We start from the raw sequence: 6038 nt of genomic DNA on the forward strand, positions 1-6038 counted from the left end.
CCCTCCCCACTTTCCCAGTAGTAGCAATAAATACCCATAGAAAACCTAAGACAGTGTTGGGCAGTTATTATCAAGGGCAAGAGGAGAGGGTTAGAAACATGGTTTCCTTTCCAAATGAGACCTGATTGAGAACTCTGGATGGAAAAAGGAGGAACAAGTAAAAACTAAGAGAAAGCAGACAGACATCACCCCAGGGCTCGAACATGTCTTTTTTAAAAGTTGGGAGTCCTCACCATATTTTAAAAGTGCTTCCAGATGTTCAATTCCCAACATCTATTCCTCTCCAGGCTCCCAGTTCCCATGATTAAATGCAAAGATGAGTGATACAGGCAGCAAATCCAGGAATTCAGAAAAAGGAAACTATAGTAACCTAGAGTCATCAAAAAAGACTTCATAAGAAGGGAGGAGTTGAGGAACCTTGAAGGAATTTAGTATACAATTCATTCCCACAAATACTTATTAAATATCCACTGTGATAAGAGCATTGTGCTGACTCTAGGAAAGATACCTGTTGGTTAAGGATGGGGGTTGCTTCCCTAAAGGACTTCCCGTGAGTAAGTATGTGTGTGACATACACAAATTACCCAATAATACTTGTGTAGGAGAGATGTATAAGCAAATGAGTATGTAAAGTCCTTGGTAAGAATTTTCAACTGGGAGAATCAGGGTAGGCTTCCTGAGGAAGTTGGCATTTGAGTTGAGCTTTAAAGGGCTGTAGGAGTTTGGGAGTAGAAGACCATTTCAGGAATAGAGAATAAATAGCATGACCAAGAGCATAGAGTTTCAAAAGTTAGAATGTTTGCTTTATTTTTTTCCTTTAAATATATAATATAAAAGTATTAACTATTATATGGGATGGCTCTCTAGGAAGGGGAAAGGGGTTAAATACTGAGAGAAATTTTAGGGATGTAAAAACAAATATCAACAAAAGTCTATTTTTAAAAAAAGAAAGTATGGGAGGGGCGGTTACAGGGGATGGGCAAATAGTTCAGGCATACTAGAGCATGGAATATGTGGAGGGGAATAGTATGAAATAAAATCTGAAAAGGTAGGATGGCACCAGAATGTGCAGGACCTTAAATGACAGGCAAAGAAGTCAGAATTTTACTTGGTTTGTAGTGCTTCCTACACCCACCTGGGACCAGTAGAACCTGTTTGTACCAACTCCAATTTTCTACTTGGCCCAAGCATGCAAAATCATTAGGGTGTACTTTCATTATCATGGATGGGGGACCTTCTATAATACCAACTACTTTCTCAGACCTCATGCAGGTTCAGTGATAGCCTGTTAGAATAATCCAGCTTCTATTATTGCCTCAAAAACTGAGTTCCCTCTGGGGAACTAAGCTTGAACTCCCCATCATGATGGCCCTTTTTCTTGTCCTGACAGCCATCTCACCAGCTGTACTCACTACCACACATCCAGAACAGCTGGCCTGAGGGTTGGGGAAGAGTTCAGTGCTACTATATTTGCTCACATTGATGGGATGTGTTCGGTTAAAAGTCAGAAGCCAGTTCAAATCTCAGCTCTGTCATTTATCTTTCCAATGCCTCCTTTTTAAAATGAGGAGGTTCTCTAAGGTCCCTTTCAACTCTAAGTCTGGGATCCTATGATTATAGGCTTTCTAGCCCAGTGACTTCAGTCAATCAACAAGCATTTATTAAGCACCTACAGCGTATGAGGCATTATGCTAGGTGCTAGACCTACACATAAAATAACAAAACAATTTCGCCTTGCAAGAGGTCTACATTCTGATGGGGAAAACAACAAGGAAACATATACAATGTAAATATAAAGAGAATAATGACAAAGTGGTTAGGTTGAGAGGGAAGGGTCCAGAATTAGAGTGGGGGGTAGAAAGGTTTCGCAAAAAAGGCAGGGTAGCTAGGAGGTGCAGTGGATAGAGCACTGGCCTTGGAGTCAATAGGGCCTGAGTTCAAATCTTATCTCAGACACTTAGTAGCTGTGTGTCCATGGGCAAGTCACTTAACAAAAATAGGGCCATCTCCAGTCATCTTGATATATGTCTTGCCACTGGACCCAGATGGCTCTGGAGGAGAGAGTGAGGTTGGTGACCCTCCCTCCCTTAAATCCAAAATTCATTGCAAGTCTTGACAGCACTCAATGTCTCAGCCCAATACCAGAATGAAGGACAAATGACAACAATTCTAAAAAGGTGGTGCTTGTGCTGCTTATTAATGGGAGAGAGGGATTCTTTAAGGTAGAGGTGAGAAGGTATGCATTCTAGGTTTATGGGACAGCCAATACAAAGCCACAGAGACCAAAATTGGACTGTCCTATATGGGGAACAGAGAGAAAGCCAGTTTGGCCATATTGCAGAGTGAGGGAGGGGGAGCAATATACAATAAGGGTTGGGGCCAGATTAGGAGGCACTTGAAAAGCTAAACCGAAGAGTTTATATTTGATTTTAAAGTTGATAGGAAGCCACTGGAGTTGACTGAGTAGGGTGCTTGCCATGATTGTATCTGTGCTTAAAAAAAGTCACTTTGGCATCATCGTGGAGGGTAGACTGAAGTGAGGAGAGATGAGGCAGAGAGATCAAAGGGAGATCTTTCAAATCATCTAAGTGAGAGGCAATGAAAGCCTGGGCTAAAGTGGAGAGAAAGGATTGGATTGGAGAAGGGATGTTGTGGAGGTAGAAACAAAATTTGGCAACCGTGATTGGCTATGTGGAGTGACAGAGCAAATAGTGCAGTATAATGCCAAGGTTACAAACTTGGGAGACTACAAAATGGTGGTGCCTTCCGCAGAAAGAGAAGTTTAGCAATTTCCCTTTCCCCTTTTATTTCTTTATTCCCCCTCCCTCTTTACCTCTTCTCCAAGTATTTCCCTCTTAATCTCTCCTATTCTCTTGTCTATACTTCTGTTTATCTCCACCCCATCATTCCTTCTCCAACTACCTCTTTCCCCATTTATTTTAAACAAAACTAAGAATATTTGTTTCTAGGGGTTTTCTAGTGTTTTTCTTTCTTTTTTCCCAATGGGGGAAGAGATACCTGGGAAGATGGAGTAAAGTATAGAGTAACAAAAAAGAAAAGAAAGAGGGTCATTGAGGCATCTTAAAAAGAAAATGTAGAGAAGAGAACAGAAGGAAGTTCAGAAGGAACCACAGACAAGCAGGACAGTTTTGAAAACTACAGTTTAAATTTATCATATACTTAAAAAGAAAAGTAAGTTGTGCTTAATAGAGATCTGTAGTTTTGTGTATAGATCTCTTTTTCTGTTCTATTATGGGTACAGAAATACTCATCTTATTTTATGTTTGTTAAGTTCAGAATAAAAATGTAATTTACACCAAAAAAAAAAAGCATGGATAAAGAATCCTGACAATTAAAAGAAAATCACTCAGTAATTGTTATGGCAATTGAAATTAAACAATTTAAATGTAATTAGTTATAAAACAAGTTTAGTTGGCTCCCTCCTTACCCATTTTCCTACCCTTTCTTCTATCTCCTCTTTTCCTCTGATCTTTAGACCTCTATTCTCCTGCCAACTCTAACTATGGAAAGAGTGAAAACAAGCGAGAATGACTAGGGGCCTCAAAGACAGACTTCATTTACAGGAGAACTACCTAATTCTGACTTCTATCTCTCAGCCTTCCAGCCAGGATTCTGGAATTTGTCTGTAATGGTGGAAAGCCCAGTGTCCTGGATTTTTGTGGGTGCATTTCCCATTAAGGGTATACCTGTTTCAATCACTGGGTCTAGAAGTCTGGGGAGAGCACTGGGTACTCAGCATGTGGCACTTCCTCAGTGCTCAGAGGAAGTCCCAGGCAAGTTGAGGTAAGGGCAAGGAACTTCTACGGAGGTGGAACAATTTCCCCATCCAGAAGGGCTGCTACCAAGTGGCTTCACCAAGAGGAAAGGTTCTGCTCACCATGAAGCAATCCTAGCTTTTCTTTATTTGCCACTTTTCCTCCACTATCTATATATTATCCCAGCAGAGAATAAAATACTAAAAATTATGTATTTGAAGAGATAAGGTGAGGGTAAGAGGTTGAATGAATTCTCTCCTTTTGTGTCTGGAAGGGAGTTCAGTTAATTCCCTCTTAGAACTGAATGGTCCATGGTCATTCAGACAGAAATTAATCCAGTCCCAGGTTTCCCAATTTCCCCAGTTCATTCTCTTATTCATATCAAAATTGTTTTATGTCTGATGGTGTTTCCATACAGATAACCTTAGGAGACTTTAATATAACTTAAACCTTTCATTTAAAATTTGGAGCTGTTGCAGCTCTGAATTGGACAGCTTGATTCTCTTTTGCTTTGGAACAATTCCCTATCTCCGCCCCCATTTCCTGTGCTTTTGCTGAAACAATTGCTGTTAGTCCGGTAAGTTTATTAGCAAATTCGAGAGGTCAAGAGTTGTAATAGAAAGATTGTTGGACTTGGGAGTCAGGCAGGCTTAACTCAAATAGCCATGCTTAAGCTTTTTTCAGTCTGTTTCCTCATCTTTAAAAAGGGGGAATTAAAAACGTTAGCAGTATCTGTTTCATGGGTCTATTGCAATACTCACATAACATAATGTATAAAAAGCAAAAATCGACATGTCTGCCTTTTTTAATTCCCTTGGTTTCCCCAAGATATCTGGCAGAAATTAGAGGAATAATCTGTTGACAGGAATATGATGCTATCAGGAGAAATGATGCCCACATTGGTCAGACCAGATGACCTCTCCCAACTCTAGGATTTTATGAATCACTAATTTCTTTCCACATGTTTAATTTTTCTGGGTTCAATTCAATTCAACAAACATTTATTAAGTGCCTATCATATGCAAGGCACTATGTTAAGCACTGGAGATACATCAAAGACAAAAACAAAAAAAGCTCCTGCCCTCCATGAGCTTACATTCTGCCAGGGTATACAACATGTACACAGATAAATCAATAATATATGCATAGTCATTTCAAGACAGAGAGAGAGAAAGAAAAGGAGGGAGGGAAAGAGAGAAGGAATGAGGGATGTGGAGAGGGAGGTACATACATAGGATTGTATATAGCACCTGAGTTATACTTTGAAGGATGCTAAGAGTTCTAGAAGTTGGAGGTGAGTGGGAATACATTCCAGATATGGGAGGCTATATCTGCTTTGTCTACTTTCTTATCACAATGCCTGTATTAAGAAGACTTTTATGACTTCTTAATTGCCCAGATTGCTTTTCCTTAGTTTTCTCATTAAAGACAGATTGTCAGGGTAGTTGTGTAGCTTGGCCACTTTAGTATCACTTGTCCGATTTCCATCATAATTTTTAAAGGGTCTACCTTGATATTCCTAGTTTTGTACTCCCTTGGGGCAACTTTGAAATTCATTCTTTCCATTGCTGTCGAGTTCATTTCCACTATTGAAATTTCCTGTTGAGCCTTAATAGACTCTAGATATCCATGTTTGGTCATTGATTGCATCTGCCATCACCTGTGTTCTCTGCCCCTCTGGTTACCAGTTGCTGTTGTTGCTGCTGAGTGACAACTACAGGTTTCTGTTGCTGCTAGCTGCTGCTGTTCCTAGACACCTCTACTGGGTAACCTCGAATCCCTCCGTGGCCATCAGCCACCTCTTCGGACAGTTCCAGACTGCCTTCCCTGTTGTTGAGCACCTGATTGTTCTGCCAGCCATCCCTTTATCTGCTTCTGTTAAACACCTTCTGCTGCAAAATCCACGCGATGATCATGGCTGCACCCCCCCTAATTTAGGACCAAAAAAAGATAGGATAAAAAGTGTGCATATTATGTGAGTAAATATAGCAACTTGAGCAATTGGATCTTTGTTCTGGAAACTGGAGTACATAAATAAGAAAGGAGATCATCCTTTGAATGGATACAAAACAGGGCCACCCATGAAGACCTATTCTTGTCACAACTAAAAACACTATGTTCTAGTCTTATTTACCATGGACTCTATTATAATACAATGATGCAATGAAAAGAGTATCCAACTTGGAGTCGGAAGATTGGAGTTTGAGCCTTGGCTCCAACCTTACCAGCTATATATTTTGGGCAAAGCACTGTAACTACTCC

Source organism: Dromiciops gliroides, chromosome 5 (assembly GCF_019393635.1).
Source record: "Dromiciops gliroides isolate mDroGli1 chromosome 5, mDroGli1.pri, whole genome shotgun sequence".
NCBI classification, from domain to species: Eukaryota; Metazoa; Chordata; class Mammalia; order Microbiotheria; family Microbiotheriidae; genus Dromiciops; species Dromiciops gliroides.